Consider the following 19,597-nt stretch of genomic DNA (forward strand, 5'->3'; position numbering starts at 1 on the left):
ATTTTTAACTATGGATCTATGTATAAACCAATTACTAAAGATAATTAGCAAACAGAATAAGTAGAGTGTTTTCATTAAGTGTTTGTTCATCAATGCCACTTGAGAATCTACCTATATATCCCACTTATTCATCTGCCTTATATTTTAATGACGCAGATTCCAACTAAATTCCATGAAATAAACACACATCAAGCAAAATAGTTCAATGAGTATAAATACTTATAATGAAACAGCAACTTTTATATATATGGCTTATTGTTATTTTATATATGGTTTACACACCTTCTAAAATTTAGTTAGAAGCACCTGGTGTTTTTGGCCAATTGTCAACACACAAATGCAGTAAGTAATATAAACTTCTAAAAAACAATTTATTACTGATATTAAAAATCAATACTCATTACAAAAAAGAATATTATATTTCAAAATGCAGAAGTAAACCCACTTCTATAGTTAATGCATCCATACATATTTGTATACACACCTTCATAAATACTCCACTGTGTTAGAAATAATACCCTCTTAAAGGTATTTAAATTGGCAGAAATGCTTTTGAAGAAGCAGTCAATTAATTTGTGATCATGACAGGTATATGTAGACTGGAGAATTAATGAAAAGCAGAGCATCTTAAACCAACGGGCTTTTAATGTTATCAACCTGATTTTTCCAAGAAATACTGTCATTTATTTCAAAATGGAATAACAATATCTGCTACAGTCTACCAATAGTATTTAAAATAAAATACTCCTAACTTTCAAATACTGCCTTTACTAGTCATCACTTGCCATTACATGTAACTGTATATTTGAGAGCTTTCTAATAATAGCCTTTAATTAAACCAAGGACTGTTAGAGGGTCTCCGTTGCCCTTTGAAGTTCTTAATTATTACTTGTATCCAGTCTTTTATGGTACACTTAAGGTTAAATTAAATAATTTAAATATACCTGGAAGAGACATATGAAGACTTTTGCCCATTTTAATTAAATCTCTGAATTTCAGGATTTGAAAATAATAACATATGTTTTGATTTTTTTCATGGCCGAATGGTAAAATGCTCGCTATATTACACAACAACAAAAAAAAGGGTAGCTTTTTATGGGACTAATCGCTAAGCAGATGCATGTAAATGAGCTATTTTCTATGCATGGCTTCCAAAAGTGCTAATTAAATAGTTGGTATTCAAGGCTATGCTCGCTCATTGTTTAGTGACACACAAATCCAGCGATGTGTGCCAGCAGACATTTTAAGTTGAATGTTTTCTCCTCCACGGCCTTTGTCATGAAATGGTGGCACCATGAAGAGAACAGTAGTGTAAGCAAAACATTGAAATATGCTTTCATAATGTTTTAACCATGTAGTGACACTAGTCTAGTTTTCTAATGAATTTTTAATTTCTTTTTTCTTATAAGGGTGGTATGAGTTATCGCTGATGCATATTAAATCATATACATGAGTCATTTTCTCTAAATTTGCATAAAATGGCTAAATGCTAATGCACCAAATGGAGCTTACTATACGTGGTACAGCAAATATTCCCTTGAAGATGTTCTGCAATCAATCTCCTGTATTTCATTAGCAAGCCGATAAGGTGTGGTCTGCAGAATAAGAAAGAAAAGTGTACAGCTCATGAACTTAGGAGGCTTCAGATGATTTCTGCGTGGTGATTAGAGTGGGTTCTGCAATTAGGATTTATGTAGGTAAAACACACGCGCACTTCTGTTAAAGGCACAGCGCAACCATAGTTCTGAATACAGCCTGCAGTGTGAAACAATGAAAAGGCTCCATTCAATTATTGTGATTTTCCATATCTATAATTCAATGATGGAAATTCATACTTTAAATTTAGTATCATTTGGTGGGTATAACCCTTACTCTCGTTTCACAAATTCCCCTGCTATGTGTATAAAAGAACTTTAAAAAAATCACTATAGGTGAAATGTTTTGTTTACTCACTTTTCCCTTCTTCCTTTTCAAATACTGGGGAGGAATTTTCTGCACAAATGTTTAACATTTACACATTTTTCCCCCTTATCATCAAAGTATTCTTACTGAACTGGCATTGGGATCACATGCCACAAAAATTGCATCAGGATAATAGTATTATTGGACAAACCAGAGATGTTTACATGAAGGATAAACTTGCTGCTTCCTCATTATTCCACTCATCAACCTCTCTCTCATCCCCCATGTTTTCACCATCTGGGATATTTTTTAACCTGGTGTGGAAAAAAAAAATTGGGGAAGGGGATGGCTATTTAAAAATAAATGTATGCTTTGCCCTACAGTTATTTTGAATTAGTCTTGATAAATAATTAAGGAATGCATAATATATTATTTAGATGCCATGGTCTTAAGAATTTGAGTGGTATTTCAAGTACAATTATAGTCATTTATTTATCAGTAGAAAATTTACATAATCACACTTCAAAATCCAGTGGACTGGAGAGATATCAGAAAGACACCCATGAATGTGGTAATGACTCTGAGCATTAGATTAAGTTAATAATGTAGTGATGCACATGATATTCTAATATGTAGCACTGCAGTATTTGATCACTTAAAATGATAAAAGCTTAAATATTTTTCTCTTTTCAAACTACATTTTATGTAGAAGAGCCCTTTATGGAATAAAATGCAATCTGAAAAATCAAAATTGAATTAGACAATCTCTAACAAAATATAGCTCGTTAACTTTTAATAAATAAAGCCAAATTTCTGTTTCCCACGGCCAAGAAAACAATTTTGTCTTAATAATAATTATTACTGGTTAACAAAAAATTGCTCACTTCCCATAGTTTGAACTGACAATATAGACCTTAGGGCTGAAGTCCAGGGAAATGACAGAAATTGAAGCCCTTTCTCTTGTCAGTGAGCACAGCATGCCAGCGGAGGGATTACCTACTGGAGAGGTAACACTTTCTGTGAGCTCAGTCATGCTATGGATTCTTCCATAGCAGCTAGTCCATCTGAGACAAATTTGGCAGAAATATATGCAGTATTTGTACTGTGCTGTTTGACTCACCGGAATCCCATGTCATATCTGCAAACTGAGATTTCAGACTATAATTGAGCATGAGTCTTCAGTGTGGAATCTAACTACTCAACAATTTCTAACTTTATTTGGAGGCAGCTAAACTTTTCTCTCTCTCTTTTTTTTCTTTCTATTTTTCTTTTCCCCAGAAAACTCTTATTTAAGGTATACAAACCTCATGCATTTAAACTTTTCATTTTTGGTATTAATTTAAGCTCCTACAAATTGTCTTGAGTTACTGTTTACAACACCGCAAAGGCGACTTCATCAGTTCATGCCTATGTCCCTACTGTCTAGGTATCTTCACTACTAAAATGACTCAAGAGACATACACTGGAAACCCTGACCATGAAGACCTATCAGATTACTTGTGCGCCATTCTTTTCAAACTCATTTGTTGTGAATTATTAGGGAGGTAATTTCATAGTTAAAGCTTCTGAACCATTTTCCAGCCACCGCACCATTCAACATCCTCAACCTCAACTTCCTAGTGTTAGCCAATGCTGGTTTAGCTTTGTGTGTAGATCATATATTCCAAAGGTAATTTGATGCATTAAAACAATACATGATGAATAGCTATTGTATAAAAACGATGTGCATTCTAAAAGTAATGGCCTAAAGTCCATTTTTGGAGCTAGATTCAAGCAACGGTTTCAGGTACCTTCATAATTCTCACTGAATTAAAAATAAGAACTAGGTACTCCTCTCCCATTACTATACAAGAGATCAAGGGCTGACAAGAAGTCCACCAATGGGTTCTGGATTTCAATATTAAGCCTGTTACTGTCTTTGTGAAGGTACTACCTCAAAATAAATCATTTAAAAAAAGGGTTTTTTAAAATAGACCTAAGTTGAGAAATACATAAATTGAGATATGTGTTCAGTGAAAATACCTCTTAGTCATGCTTGTTAGAAATTTTTCCATTCCAGCAAATTTCACTCATGTCTATAAATGTGTGTGTATATAGACATTTTTCTCCTGAGAAAACCACAGATTTAAGAGACACTTTGGATAATATTCTGTAAATCACCTTTGGTGATCTGATTCAGAGAGAATATTGATTGGTGGCTTGCATTAAACAACAACAACAACAAAACACAGACACCTTATTTCGAGGGGTTCCCTTATCATCCATGTACAGGTTTTCACCAACTTTTAAGGTGATTAGCATCTAGAATCAGTTCAAATCTCCCACTAGCTATTAATGATCTAAGACATAAACATTTTAACCTCATCAAGTTTGGACTGAAAACCAAAAAAAAAAAAAAAAAGGCGCCAAGAGCCAGGTTGCAGTTAATAACCACCTGATAGTTTGCTTTCCAGGAGCAGTGACTATTAAAAGAAATTCAGAGAACACAAGAAATCCACCAGACAGCTACTTAGTGACAGAACCAAATGAATATTGTTAGGTAAGTGTTTTAATAACACAGCATTTTCGAAGCATTTTCCCTCGATCATTTCTAATTGGCCCCGTCATAAAGTAGCCGCAAACTGCCCTAAAACAGTGATCAGCTGGAAACCACCAGTTGAGCGAGTCTACAGCGGACTTGCTCCGAAATTCACCTGCGAAAACCCCAAGCCTCACGACCTGGGAGAAAAGTGCATTTGAAAGTCAGTGGCCTCTGTAAGTCGAGAACACCCCGCCTCCGGAATGCCACCTGCACCTGCGGCACCCCGCACCCTCCCCGGAGCCGGGCTGCGCGCAGGGCAGCGGCTGCGCAGGTGGGCCAGGTGAGCCCGCGCCTGGACGCGCGGCCGCCTCCCGCAGCCCGGACGGGGCGGCTCCCCAGGCGGCGCCCTCCCCGCCACCCCTCCAGGGCCCTTCCTCGGCCCCAGCCGGGCCCCCTACCCCCGACGCAGGGCCGCGGGGGCCGGGACCTGCGCGGGGGCGAGGTGGATTTAGCCCGCGTCCAGCTGAGATGGTATCATTAGCTGCGCACAGCGTGACTTCCCGCTAATCCTCTCTGCAACTTACAACAAGTTTAAATGTCCATGCATGATGTTATTAACTGGCTTTAGTAAGTGCTTAAGACCCGGATCTCTTTTTAAAAAGTAATCTCTGAACAAGTTCTACTGTAATGCACCCAACAAGGAGATTAATATTTCCCGCAAGTCTGATGGGGGGGAAGATGCGCCCCGAGCGCCGGCCGGACGGTGGCTCCGGGGTCCGGCCCCCGCCCGCAGCGCTGCCCCGTCCGGCACAGCCTTTCACGGCGTATTGGGGAGGGGGACACAATATCTTCATCAGGGATCCAGTCCCGGGCAGCGCCGGAGACCCTGTCGGCGGCAGGAACGCCCTGCGCCCGCAGGTTGCGCGCTCGGCGGCGGGAGCGGCCGAGCCTCGACGCCACCGCGTCCACAAGCCCCGTCCAGCATCCCCCGGGCGGCGCTCAGAGCCCGAGGCGCCGGAACCTGCCTGTCGCCGCCGACGCAGCGCGGTCAGCGGGGCCTCCCTCGGACGGGGCGCAGCGCGGCCCCGGGCTCTCCCGGGGCGAGCGCGGGAACTTGAGCTCCACAACTTGGGAGGCCTCTCAGCCCGCGCGCGCCGCCGCTCGGCCGCCGCGCGTGCCCCCCGCCCCCGCCTCCCGGCCGCGCGCCCGCCCGCCCCGGGAGCGCGCGCGCCGGCGCAGCAGCTCCGGCCGCCCGGGCAGCCCGTCTCCCGGGAAACACCAATCAGGAGGCCCGCTTCCAGGCGGGGGCCGCGAGCCGCCGCCGCCGCTGCTGCGCTGAGGACGCGGGCGGTCGGCGGGGCCCGGGCGGCGTCGCGCGCGCCGCCGCGGCCTGGTCAGCAGCCGGGCCGCTGACTCCAGTGTCCACCCACCCAACCACGCACACACCCTGGGTGCGCCGCCCGCGCCGGGCACCTTGACTAAACCCGGCTATTTTTAGATCTGCAAGACGGCGTCGTGCCCGCGCCCAGCCAAACCCGAGCGCGGCCATCAGGCACAGCAAGGTGCTCTCCCTGTGAACAAATGAGGCTCCCGACTCCCTTGGCTGGCCGCGGGCGGTCAGCCTCCCGGCCTCTGCGGCTCCGCCCGCTGTCCAGGCGGAAAGGCTCGGCGCCTGCCTCCGAGATGGTCCTCGGGCGCTGAGGACGGGCGCGCGGAGCCCGCAGCCCCACGCCCGGCCTCGCCCTTCGCCGCCTTAGAATTCACCCCTCGAGGAAGTCCTGCAACTCCCAGAACGGGGTGGAAGGGGGTCGCGAAGCACGTGGGGAGGCGGGTCTCGCCGCCCAGGTTGTGGAGGAAACCGGGCCCGGAGGAGACGCGGGAAAACAAAGCCCGCCCCGCAGGCCGCGTGGCCGCGGCACCTGCGTGGCCGGCCGAGGGGCGAGCCTGCCCACACGTGGCCCGCGACCGCGGGCGCCTTTTTCCTCGAGAACCACGGTTCTCTCGCTCTCAGTCGCACAGGACACCTGGGCCCACGGCGCCCCCTCACCGCCGCCGCTGCCAGCACCCACCCGCAGGCGCCGGATGGCCGTGTGCGCCCCTTGCCCTAGCGAGTTAAGGCCGAAGACTAGGCACTGCGAGGTGGAGGTGGAGAAGGGATCAAGATCCTCAAGCCATGAGGGCACTGCCAGAGGTCTGCATCCTCCTACGTATGAAACAGCCATACAACGCTCTGCGAGCTCTCTCTCTCTCTCGATCTCTCTCTCTCGATCTCTCTCCTCCATCATTCATTTTCTGGCTTCATCTCTCCATATGTGAAAAGTCAGTTCTTAAAATGCTAACATTTCCTGAGATGTTTAGATGCAGGAATAGGACCTGCAACGTGCACAACGTTCGCTCTCAGTTAGGAGGTAAGCAGTTCGCTCATTCTCCTCAGACTGTGCAAAATCAAGGCAGAATTCCGTTTTTCCAAATGAGCGAAAATCATTTTAATGTTTACAGTCAACACAAAAGCACCACTAGCAGGAGATGTAGTGTTGAAACTTACTCAAGAAAAGCCACTTTGGAAAAAATACCCCATTCTGAATGTAAATAATGCATTTATTCCAAGACTATCCATGTTAATGGTAACTTTGGTAAAGGATTACTAATAACCATGCATGTGTCCATTCTCACTCTGGAAGGGTATTGCAGAACTCGTATGTGTGTGTGTGTGTGTGTGTGTGTATACACACACCTATATGATATGTAGATATATATACACAGATACTGACTTCTAACAATTTCCATTTTTGTTATTCTTTTGGATTTTCGTATGACTGTGTTTCTGCTCTGTCCTTTATAATTCCATGATTGGGTGACTTTGCATTGTGAATTTTCTAGGAGCGTAAAGTAGGACGAGGAAAATAAGTTGGTTCTATCTTTGTATTTACTTCTGCAGGTATCACTTTATTGGCCTATTTCTAAGTATTTCATGAAAAGATTCTAGATGTCAAAACCTGAAGCTAATGTTCCTGTTTAGAAATACACAAAATAATACCTTTGACGTTGGCAACTCAGACGTATTATTCAGCAAAACAGCAATTACTCATTGTTTTGCACTTACATGTTAAGAACTATGCGACACTTGGTGACACAATAACAAAATTGCAAAGTCAATTATATTTAAAATAGACATGCTAATAAAACATACACAACCAACTCCCTGTACTCTCTTTGAACTGTTTTCTTTCCTTTTTCTGACTGTTTACAGTCAAATACACCGTGCATGTTAAATCTAAGGATAACTGATTTACACACATCACAAGGGGGGGGGGGGGGTGATCTAAGAGGGGGAGGGGCCTGACCTAAAGCGGAAGTGTATTTCTGAGGATGGGAGAATCCACTCCAGGAAGGTGCCCCAGTGTTCTTGTATATTTTTGGAAATGCACCTCTCCCTATCCTTTTGCAGTGTCAATCACAGCTATAGTGGCAAACTTTGAAAGAGCAGCCTGCCAAGATCTGAGGCAAAGCTTAAGCTAGATTCGCACTGACAACTCCAACCAGCATGATGGCGATCAAACCCAAGGAGGGCCCGTCTGCATTTAAGAAGAGAGGGTTTCAGGTGGGACTAGGTGTTTGTTTTATTCTATTTTAATCGCACAAGAGGCAGTTTTGTAACTTGAACTTCCCAGTAATGAATTCCACCCCTCAACCCAGCCTGCAGCCTGAATTGAATCTCCCATCAGAAAATTAAAATGTCCGGATAAAATAACTTCTTAATGAACTCTCTGTTTCTTTTTTTGGTTTGTTTGTTTCTTTTTGTATTTTCTGCAATGTAGCCCCCTCGCAATGATATTAGTTCTAGTGTGGGAAAATATTATAATTGAGATCTGGTAAGTTTTATTGCAGACTTCAAGTTTTTCTTTACACTGTGCTGACATTTAGTACAGCCCTGGTGAGGAAAACAATACTACCATTCATAGCTCTAGACGTAGATTTCAATCGACTTAAGCGGGCACAATGAAACTTGGTCATTCACTGGTTACCCATATTGTGTTCTCAAATTTTCTCTCAGCAAAAGTATAATGACTCAGTATTGTATGGTTGCATAGACAAGGGCTCAGGACAAGAGACACTAGTTTTGTCTGACGGTGTGAGAAAGTCGTGAAGGGCTCTTTTCTTCCAGATGGTGTTAAATTCAGCTGCCTTTTTAACATTGGCCTTGCACAGCAATCTGCTGCTCCCTTTTCACAAAGACCGTGCTTGGTTCCCACTAGTTAACATGCATACTCACGCAACCTGCAACTTCACTCCAACTGTTTTACAATGCAGTGGTACGCTAAATCAACTTGATCCGGTTTCTGCCAATGTTAAAACTAGCTTTCAAAGAACTACTTAACTGATATTTACACTTCTTTTGACTTAAATGTACATGCCTTTGGAATATTTCAGATTTCAAAGAAATATCGCCTTATTAGCAGGTCATTGTAGAGATTATCTGGGACACCCTCCACGCCCATGCTCAGATACAGCACCTCCCTCCAACACATACAAATAAAACAAAATGTCAGAAGTTTGATGTGTAATAGGAAAAAGAAAAGTTGGGACATGTTGCAGCAAGAGCAGTGGAACAGCAAAAAATAAAATGAAAATAACATTGAAATGTATTTTTATTGATTGGTAAGTTATGCAACATTAGTATGATACAAAGCAAGTTGGATATGACAATGGCAAACACATAATTATAATATTGTTTATTTTCCTTAGATGTTGTAGTTAACATATTTACATAAAAGACCAAGATGTAGGCAAAAGCTTCAGTAATTTGACTCCATTGAGTGCTTTCAGTAAACAATAGGTTTCCCCAGCAAACATCTTATTGCCTTAATTGAACCTCCTTGAGAAAGAAAACCACACACTTTGTAATGTAAATGTTAATTGTAGTAGACAATGGTTCTAGGTAAATAGCACCCCTGGACATGAAGCAAATGAAAGGAATACAGGCACTTAACAATGAAAGGTTGTTTGCACAAACAGTGCTTCAAATGTAAATAAACAAATGTCTTCTTAACGGTCACTACACAGTAAAACTTTGGCACGTGTTCAGCAGCCAAATTGAGAATTCACACTAATCAAGTCTCTTGGAGTTTTTAACCGGCTTCTCCAGTGTGAAGTCTGAGAAGGAGTCGAGGCCCCAAAGGAAAATACACTTCCTTTGAAGAAAAAAAAAAAATCATAGATTGGGGATGGTCGGTCGTCTAGGCCACGTGGAAGCCAGCAGGCTGTTTTGGACTTTTTTTTTTCCAGTGGCAATGGCCGTATGGATGTGTAAACGCCTGTACAAATGTTTGCTCGGTGACAAGTGGGAAAACATGAGGCCGTTCAGTAAAAACCACAATGGAGACCTCCAAAGGCCCCCAAAGTTTCTGCTAGGCACAGTTATTCTTAGATTAAATGAAGATGGCTGTTAGAGCTCACCTAGCTGGCACTTAACTCCAAAGCAACCTCTTCTCATACCGTAGTCGTCATCAACTTCCTACAGACTGAGGACTTGCGAGTTTGGCCTCCAGTGCACAGCTACCAGCACAACCAGGCCAAGGTCTCAGCCGTGGCCCGTGCTGGCCCGTGCAGAGGTAAACAGCTCGAGGGAGTGGTGCTGATGACTATTACACGGAGATCTGTATCTCAAAATAGAACCCAGCCAAAACAAAAGCCTAAAGGGCCTCAGGTACAGACTGCCCATGTGACACCAGGGACGCAGGCCCCACGGATGGAACTTTCTTGGAATCCATCTCTACGAGCTTTCCTTAAATAGTGAAAATCGCACCCGAAGAAGCAAGCCAAACTTCATTACGGCCAGATCACACAGCGGTTTAAAAAAAAAAAAAATTAACAGAAATACACAGTGTGCACCAGCTACAGGCCAGTTGGTGCTGCCATGTGGGAGGCTGCAGATGGCTGTGGGTGGGAAATGCCTTTACTTTCTTAAGCGATGGAGATGAGTATGGTGTGTGCACTTGATGCTTTTTTTTTCATACTCCCACCCCCCAACAGGGCTGTCTGTCATAGGCTGCCGGCTCGCTCTACCACTTGCCCCCGAGCGTGGGAATCGCAGCGTCCTGCCGTTCTCATCTCCTGCACGCCGTTTAGCGGAATCAATTAGGCAAGACAGACCCTCGGATTCCCCACCCCCTTTCCATTTTTGTCAGGTCTATATACGTCCTAATTATTTCAGTTTGGGATGCCAGAGCTGTTTCCTGGATAGGCCTGATCATCCTTAAACAAAAAGAGAGGAGGCGCACACGTGGGTTGTGGCGTAAATGTCACTTTCATTTCCAATGCTAGGCGCAGAGTAAGACAGAACATTTTTTTAACACTTTGACAAGAGGGGAGGCGATCTCGTCTCCATCATGTCTTTCTGCTTCAGTAGGTTCCTCAAGGAAACCCTCTCGGAACACAGAAGCATCTGTCCTTGTATTTTGAATAGAAGAAAAAAAATCAGGCTTTGCTTTTTTTTTTTTTTCATTTTTCCCTGCTAGCTCTAAGTCCTCAGTAGACATAAATTATTAACCTTCCAGCATAAAGTTTTCTGAAAGTCCGATTTCATATCATTTGACAGCCAAATACAGGGAGAGCAGTTTTGCAGCCCTGGTCCTCACACTCGGGGGTAGGGGGCTGGGGAGGAGTGGTGGGGGGAGGCGTGGGGAGGGGTCTCAGAAGGCAATGCCCATGTCCACCCATGATGGAATCATTTTTAAAGCGAGGCACCAGACATCTCCACAACAGCTTTCCAAAGGGGGTGTGGGGGGTGTGGGTGGGTGGGGGGCGCCTGGACTGTAAACTTCTGCCTGCAGACGGAGCACGCGGCACACGCAGGGTCCCCCTCGGCCCCGGCCAGGCCCCCGCCTCGCGGCACGCAGGAAGCAAGCCCAGCACACACACACTCACGGACTCAGTAAGCGCCTCTGACCTTTCGGTTTCTAGGGTCTCTGCGCGGCGGTCCCGCTCGCGGCGACCTTGAAGCAGTTCTTACTTTCGGTTATCTAGCTTTATGAAGGCCAATACACTCATACAGCTAGATAACCAAAGATAACAACTGGCTTCCCTCGCTCGCCGGCTGCGCGTCCCCGTCCTCGCCGCGCTCCTGGGCTTGCTCCCCGCGGGCACTCGGGACCCGGCTTCCGTTTGGTGCGCCACCGTCCACGGCGGAGCTGTCGCCTTCGGAGTTCATTCCCAACTTTTTTTTTTTTTTTTTTTTTTTTTTTTTCCGTTCAGCAAGTAATCTCCGGCAGCGTGAGCCAACCATTCATCTATTAATATCAGAAAATAAAACCGGCTATTACGGTGCAGCAAGCGGCTACGCGGGAGCAGCGGCGTCCGTCCCTTCTCAGGCCTGTATTTGCATTGTAAATGGCTTCGTTCTCACGCAAGACTCTCCAGCCTCCCTCTATGGAGACGTACAAAGCCCACGGCAATCTCCAGCGCAGGTTAAGGAGGAAGGAGGAGGGAAAAAAAAAAAAAAAAAAAAAAAAACCACCACACACACACGAAAAAAAAAAAAACCCAAAAAAAACACCAAAAAAAAAAAAAAAAAAAAAAAAAAAAACAGAAAAATCCCACTCTCTAGAAGTGACAGCTGATTCAAGGATCTGCTCCCGATCCTTTGGGGTTAGGCATCATGAGCTTTTTTTTTTTTTTTTTTTTTTTTTTTTTTTTTTTTTTTACCAAGCGGCGGCAGCTGGATGGCACGGATCTTGGGTGTGTGTGTTTTAGGGGGAAGATCTTCGGTTTCGCGGGGCTTCTGGGCGGGGGAGGAGGGAAGGTGCCCGTCCTTGCTGGCGCGCTGCTGCCCCCGGCCTGAAAGAAGGAGAAAAGGGGCCGTCATTTGCAGGGGCTCGCACTGCCAAACTGCGGGCCAGCCCGGCAAGGTCAAAGGTTCGAGACCGCGGGAGACCACGGTAATGATGATGTCATGAGAAATCTCAAGTACACGGTTATTGATACGCATCGGCGATCCGCCAACCGCCCCACGCCCGCGGGCCGGGCTGCTCGGCCGCCGGCCCCCTGCGCTGAGCCCACGCGCCTTCCGCCTGCTCCCGCGCGCGGCCTGCTACCTCCTCGGCGCGCGTGCCGGCGGCTCCACGAGCCGCGGGCTGCAAGAAATCTCTGGCTAAGGACCGATCTGAGCCTCCTGGAGGTGGGGTGGGGGTGGGGGACGCCCGAGCCTGGCTTCGCTTCTTTCTGGCAGACTGCAGACAGCTGGAAGGCACTTAGCTGTCGCTGGCGGCGGGGCTTGCGTTCTGGGGGCTGGGAGTCAGGGCTGCGTGGCGCAGGGAGTCGGTGTGTGATTACATTGACAATCGGCTCTGCTGGGGTGTTTTTGTCAAGGCTTCTCAGCGCGGTCCTGTTTGGTATCTGTGTGCCATGGCCATGGGGCAGCGGATCTGGTTCTCTGAGTTCACACTGAATGCTCTAAGCAAGCGGACTTCATCCGGGTGGTGCTGTTAATATTATTATTTTTTTAAATGACTGCATAGATTGGATGTGTGCAGCACAGGTAAAAACGGTGCACATTGCAGCAATAGTTTCCAAGGTTGTACACAATTCATTAAAATGCTGAGCCTTTGTCTATTGTTTTAAACGTGGTTTTTACACCGAAGGCCAAAACGGGCTAGGCTTGCTTATGAAACTCTGAAAAAAGTATTGTCACCTCATGGAACACACAGACAAGACGCCTGGATGGGAACAGCACCACTCCACCCCCACCGGCGACACCCCACCCCCACCTTGCCTCCATCTGCAGGGGAATGTTGTTTTATTAATTAATTAGCCTCATTCCTTCTCTTAGAACTTTGCCAAGTGTGAATGTGATCACTTCAAAGAGTCCTTTTCTTCCCCCTCTCTCCTTCATAATGGGCAATCTATGCCATGCATCTATAACAAGCATACTTCTAGAATACTCAGATGCCACTCAACAAAACATCTGAGTTAGTTTACCTGAAATGCACGTTCACCATGAATGAACATGACGGACTACTTCTTCAAAATTATGAGTTACTTTCCAAAATGATGGTGGTGTTACCATGCTTCACAATATTTGCTACCAAAGTATGCAATAAAGCTTAATACCCATTACAACACATCACCACTTTATCACCATATCCTCATTCCTGTAGGTTGACTATTTTCCCCATGACTACAAATACTTTCAGAATTCACACACACTCTTTCATTAATTCAGTCATTTATTCATTTAAGATATGAGTGTGAATATGCTTACCAAATTACAAAAAGAGCACAGATGTATAAAGCCCATGGAAAAGACTGACAAGCAAAGAAAACCACAATTACTAGGAAAAGCCCCCAATCAAGAGTTCAAACAACAATATCACACCAATTAAAGACATGATTTAGTGACACAGATGCCAACTTTCCCCCCCCCCCAGATTTTTCTTTATTTACTTTTTTTTTTTTTTTGGTAAGCATTCTGGTACTGATTATTTAGACAAGACTAAGCAGTGGAAGTCACTGTTTTCTGTTTTACTTATCAAATTATAACACAACAGGCAGGATCAGAAATGGTTGCACTGGGTTATATATAGAATGCACATGCACACTGCAAACTAATTCAGAGAAACACATTCTCATGGAGTTACAGTTCCTTGTTGGACTATGTGGTCACAACAGCGACTGCTGAATAAAAATGGAACACATCACTAAGGCACATGCCACTTCTGACATTATGTAAAACTCTAATGAGCTTTGCTGCTGTGGAAGATTGAAGAGTAGCATGGCCTTGCTTTCCAAGACCTGGAAGCAGAATCCTTAATGATTTGGCTTGTCTTACATAAAGCAAAGCATGTGATCAGACAAATGCAATTCCTTAAGTCAAAGCCCAAGAAATTCCAGATATATTTAGAATATCTTTTTGCTTTAAATCTGTATCTAGCTGGGGGCTGGTGAAAGTAGAGAGATTGGAGGCATGTATGTCTGTGTTTATCATCCCCCTATTTGTGTGAATCTGCACATTTATATGGGCTGTAGCTGCACACCAACAATTCAATGCATTTTTAGAGCTAAAGTGCCTATTATGAAAGCCAGCACACTGAACATTTGAGATGCATGTACAATTACAAGCTGCAGGAGATGCATCGTCCAGGGCCATGCCATGCCGTCATATCAGCTTTCTCCAGGGCTGGCCTCCATGCCTGGTACATACACCACAGATTCATCATTGGGGCCTCAATAAATGAAATGAGCCAACATGAGGAGTACAGGCAGTCTGTTCATTAGCCAGATAGCCAATTAAATATTTTACCTCTCCATCATCTCTCAGAGTACGAAGAAACAGCAACAACAAAAATGCGTAGTAAAGCTTAACACTGGGCACCTTAACATATTGAATAGTACCAAGGTCTATCATGTATATTTTAAGGAGTCTATTATTATGTGGGATGTGAGACAAGTTCAAACAATTGTGCAGCTCCAAAGATTCCTAGCAATGTCTGTCACTCGTTGTCAAGAGCAACTATTAACACCTACGTGTTTTTAGAGCAGATATTTTTGCTTTCACAAAGCTGTTTAGACGAGCCACAGCACACTGTTTTGAAAATCTGCATATTGCAGGATATACTGAATTCAGATGGCTTGCCTGCTCTTTCTCTAATAAATTCCCATTAATAGCCAGTAGATTAGGACGTGATTGTCATGCTTGTTTTCTAATCTTTTTATAGGTCTCCAGATGGCTGAAACATGAATTGAAACATCCTGGCTTACTGTGGAATAAACAATCTCTGCTTAAGTGAAAAGTGAAAAGTTCTGATATGCTACATATCTGGATCAGAATTATGCCAGTCCATGAATTCAAATACATCAGGTTTTGTCACCAGTGTTTAGAACCTTATTCAGACTACTGCAGAGTACATAAAGAACTGGCCTATCACCAATATTCCTCTTTCATATTGGTTTGTATGATTTTCATGCATGTAAACTACAGGCCACTAAGACAGTCAAGACAACTATTTGCTTTATCAAAGCCATTTAATTTGCAGAGATGCATATAGTTCAAGCAAGGTGCTCGACTGACTTATTCTCCAACAAAAGTATTATCTTATTTCTTCTTTATCCTGAGTTTCTTTCTGATAGGCAGTTACAGGTTATTTTTATATTCTGCTAGATATATACTATGCAAAGGGGGGATCCACATATGGAAACTTAAGATATTTTTTCTAGAATTCTGTCTTTTACATGAATTGGGAGATATGCAACACACCACAGGCCTGCCACCCAGCAAATAATATTCTATTTTGATTTTGTACATAACATGGATTTTTAGCAAATGAAAAATTTTAAATTACCTTTGGTTGGATGGATTATCTATTCATGTTATGCTTCTTTGCGGTCTCATCTGAAAAATAGTTAAGGAAACAAAAGATCACAGTTTTAATATACATATATATACATATACACACACACATAAAATCATATCTAGATGTGGCATCATTTAAATATAGCGATTACCATGATTCCTTAAAATGCCAAGATCCCATAAAACCCCAGTACAATGCATCTTGGGCCTCAGCACCCACAGGGTTAAATATGCTAATTTGCATTTAAATGGAGACATGCATGATAATGGGAATGCAAAATACGCAGAATCTGGAGGGGTTTGGGAAATTAATTTTTTCTTTCTTCTTTTATTTTTAGCTTGGAAGGAAGAGAGACTCTTAAGAAACATTAGGGATTTGAACCTTGAAACCTGCCCTACAAAAGAGGAGGGAAGAGTCTTCCATGGCAGGATTTTAAGACTGGAACAAAGTCTTATTTTCTGAATGTTTAAGAGACTGAATTTCCAGGCCCTTCAAACAATGGGAATCCCTGGATAAATGTCCAATCCATTAGAAAGATGCAAATAGTTTACTGTAAGGCCACAGCACGGTGAGATGTGCATTCATATGGATGGCTCCTGATTGGCTCTTTCCTCCGGTAAATCAATGAATAATGTAAAACCTGATTGCTGTAAAGTAGTGCATTTTTTTTTATTCCCTTCCCCCACCCACCTCAAGACCCAATATTCGGGAGGTCTTACACTGTCGAAAACAGGTTGCTTTTCTCTTACGGCTTTTTAAAAAATGCTTATTGTTATTTTGGACTGGCGGGGTGGGGCTGCTGGTGGTGCAAAATGAAAGTACTGCCCCGGGTTCAATGATGCTGACTAGGGGAGCTCACTTGCCGAGACAGCGCCCCAATTACTGGTGCCAGGCCGTGGAAGAGTGGTGGGCAGAGGGGGGCATCAGGAGAGGGAAGCAACTGCATCTGAGCCTGCGCTCTCGGGGCCCAGGGCGCACACAACTGCAGAGGGGCCCCCGGCCGTGACCGTGGCCTGACAGGGCCTCTGCTCTAACTTCTGGTCAGTTTCCCGGCTGCCCTGAGCCCTGGAGACGGTCTCCCACGCAAGCACCCAGGTACACTGCGCCCCAACCCTACCGCACGTCCACGGCGGGGTTCCCTTTGCCCCGGGCTCCCGCAGGTAATTCCTGGCGACGGGAAGGAGGTCTCGCCTCCCTCGCCCAGCCGGGTCTGCGCAAAGACCAAGCTCGGCTCGGATCCCGGAAACGGCTGAAGCTGACCCAGCCTGAGTCCCAGTAAGTAGCCACGAAGAGGGCTGCATCTTGATGGGGCGTGAACTCGAGACAACCCCGCAAAGCGACCTCTCGCCTCCCCAAATCCAAAAGGCAAAGCGAAAAAGACAGTGGAAACCCACCCCTTCTATTTAGCTACTGGACGTGAAGTTTTCCGCCAGGATCTAGTCAGACCCTCCAGGTAATCGCAACTTTGGGTCGGATAAAATGCGGCCAACGACCGAACACGCGAATCCAGAATCCAGGAACGCCAAACGCCAATCGTGTTCAGCTCCAGGTCCGAGAGGGCAGAGTCCCGCCACCAACACCACCAAATCACAGACAAGAATGCCCCGGTCCAGTGCGAACACTTCCTGGCATCTCTGGGCGACTGCGGGGTCAGGCCGCTGGGTAATTAACAGTCTTGGCTCAGACAACTCACGAGATCAACAGGTTTAGCATCCGAAGCACACAATCAATTAGCTGAAGCAAAGCCCCGGACTGGCCCTCGGAGCGGCCCGCAGCGGGGCTGTGCGCACGGCGGCTCGCGGGGGGCAAGGGCCGCGGCGGGCACTGCGGGCCCCGCGCCGCCGGCCGGGCTGCAGAGTGCGGGCCGCCTCCGTGCTACTCACTTTGCTGTCCCCGCGCCGCCGGGCAGTGTCGCCCCCCAAATCCAGCGGGGTGGGAGTCGTGGCGCCGGCCGGAAGACCACATCCAGAGCCAGAGCGCGGCCGCCGCAGCACGCGCGCGCATATATACACACACACACACGGAGAGAGAGAGGCTCCATTCGGCGTCTCCAAAAAAAAAAAAAAAAAAAAAATCAGATCATTCCTCTCCTCTCCGCACATTTAAAACTGCCGCTCAATTCCACATGGTGATGCTTGCTTGGTTTCCGCGGGTCTTCGCTTCTGCGGAGAGAGAGGGGCGCGGGAGGAAGAGGCAACTTTGCCCCCACGCCAGGCACTTGCTCCCTGCGCCTCGGAGCGGAGAGTGAAGCGGTGTGCGCCAGGCTCGGCAAGTTTTTGGGGGGGCTGTCCAAGGTCTAGTCCAGCCCCCTCTGGCGAGGAGGACGTGCTCTGAAACCCAACCAATTTCCCCCCTGCTTTTGTTACTGATGAACTGAAGCCCTATTGTTCATCCATTGCCACGGTCTTTTTCAGTCCCCACACTGCGTTCTGCGTTGCCAGAGATAATGAATTTGCACCCAAACCTCTCACAGTCCCCTCCTGACAGACGGAACAAATCAGAAATCTCGTCTGAGGCCGCGCAATGGCTACATTTCCCCATTGTAGGACGCAAGGCACGCATTTCTTTGGAAACTTCTTTTCCCTTTTCTCTTTTTTCTCTGCAGTTTTTTTCTCCTCTTGCTTTCTTAACCCCCCCCCCTTTTTTAAAGAATCGTCTTGTTTTTCCAATGCACCATTTTACGTAACTTGCCAGTCCTGCTACGGTCCCTGCTCCTTTCTTTTCTTTTTTAAGGACTCCCTTTGCCATTTTATTTACAAACTTGGAGAATGACCTTTTGACTTGCAGACTTTTTTTTTTTAAAGAAAGGTCTTTTGGTTTAAGTTCCCTTTTTCCACTGCTCCCCCTCTTTCTGTTGTGCTTGGTACGTGTGCTGGACTAAAGGCAGGCCCTACAGTCTTTTTTTTTTAATTCCCTAAACTCCAGAGCGGTTCCAAAGGCAGCAGGGACGCGCCATAGGGGTTATGGGTTTGAGAGGGAAGAAAAGCGCGGGCGCGCGCGTGTGGTTGCGTGTGTGTGTGTGTGTGTGCGCGCGCGCGCGTTTCCCGGGGAGACACCGAGGGATGTGGGCGGGTGGGGGTGGGAGTGTGCAGAGAGCAGGGTGGGGGCCCGGAGGGAAGGTGGGCTTCCTGCAACACGAGCGGGGAGGCGGTGTAGGAATTCGTCCCGCCGAGGGCTGCAGGCCCACCCCCTCCCCCCGGCCTGCCCCGCTCGCCCGGGGCCCGCCGCAGCCGGGCGCGGGTGCCTGCGCGCGGGGCCGGAGGCTCCGAGCCTGCGCGCGTGCGGCCGGGGGCGCCGCGGAAACGCAGCCGAGCGGCCCCTATGTAAATGCAGCCCGGGGGGAGCGGGGAGGCGGCCGTGAGAGCCCCTCCGGCGGCCCCCGGCTTTTCCCGCCAAGTGCAGCCGGAGGACACACAGCCATGCGTGTCCTTGGCGGGAGGGCCCTGCCCGCCGCGCGCGCGCGCGCCTGCTCGCTCGCCCCCCGCGCACACGCACACGCTCGCCTCACGGGAGCGGGGCTCGGCGGTCGCGAGCCTGCCAGGAAAACAAAGCTGCGGCTGCGAGGCGGAGCGCAAGGCGAGGCGGCCCGCGGTGCCGCTGCCTGGCCCGCCCGCTGCCCGGGCCCCGGCCCGCCGTGGCGCCGAGGACCGTGGCTCGGACACTGGGCGAGCCCAGGCGCGGCGACGAGCGCGGGGAGGCGCCGCCGCCGCCGCCCCGCCCGGCGCGCGGGCACGCACACGCCGGGCGCCCGGCGGCCGCGGGGAAGCCTGCAGGCCTCCCGGCCGCGCCTCGGGAGCCGTGGGCTCCGAGGGACACCCACGCCGAG

General features: G+C 46.9%; 1 long non-coding RNA gene and 1 other non-coding gene across 44 annotated transcripts in view; both read right to left on the reverse strand.

Moving 5' to 3' along the window:
* The window catches only part of LOC103349543 (uncharacterized), a 216,700-nt gene that overhangs the window by 179,201 nt on the left and 17,902 nt on the right, over positions 1 to 19,597 (reverse strand). For 14 of the 43 annotated variants that reach the window (XR_011381890.1, XR_011381874.1, XR_011381904.1 and 11 more), the window contains exon 2: positions 15,760 to 15,809. This is a non-coding gene — a long non-coding RNA (uncharacterized lncRNA). The other 29 variants (XR_011381884.1, XR_011381879.1, XR_011381875.1 and 26 more) reach the window with 10 other exon arrangements.
* On the reverse strand, positions 11,433 to 11,492 carry MIR9-2 (microRNA mir-9-2). The gene has a single exon (NR_162454.1). It is a non-coding gene; the product is annotated as a microRNA mir-9-2 (primary transcript).

This window comes from Oryctolagus cuniculus, chromosome 14, assembly GCF_964237555.1.
Source record: "Oryctolagus cuniculus chromosome 14, mOryCun1.1, whole genome shotgun sequence".
Lineage (NCBI taxonomy): Eukaryota > Metazoa > Chordata > Mammalia > Lagomorpha > Leporidae > Oryctolagus > Oryctolagus cuniculus.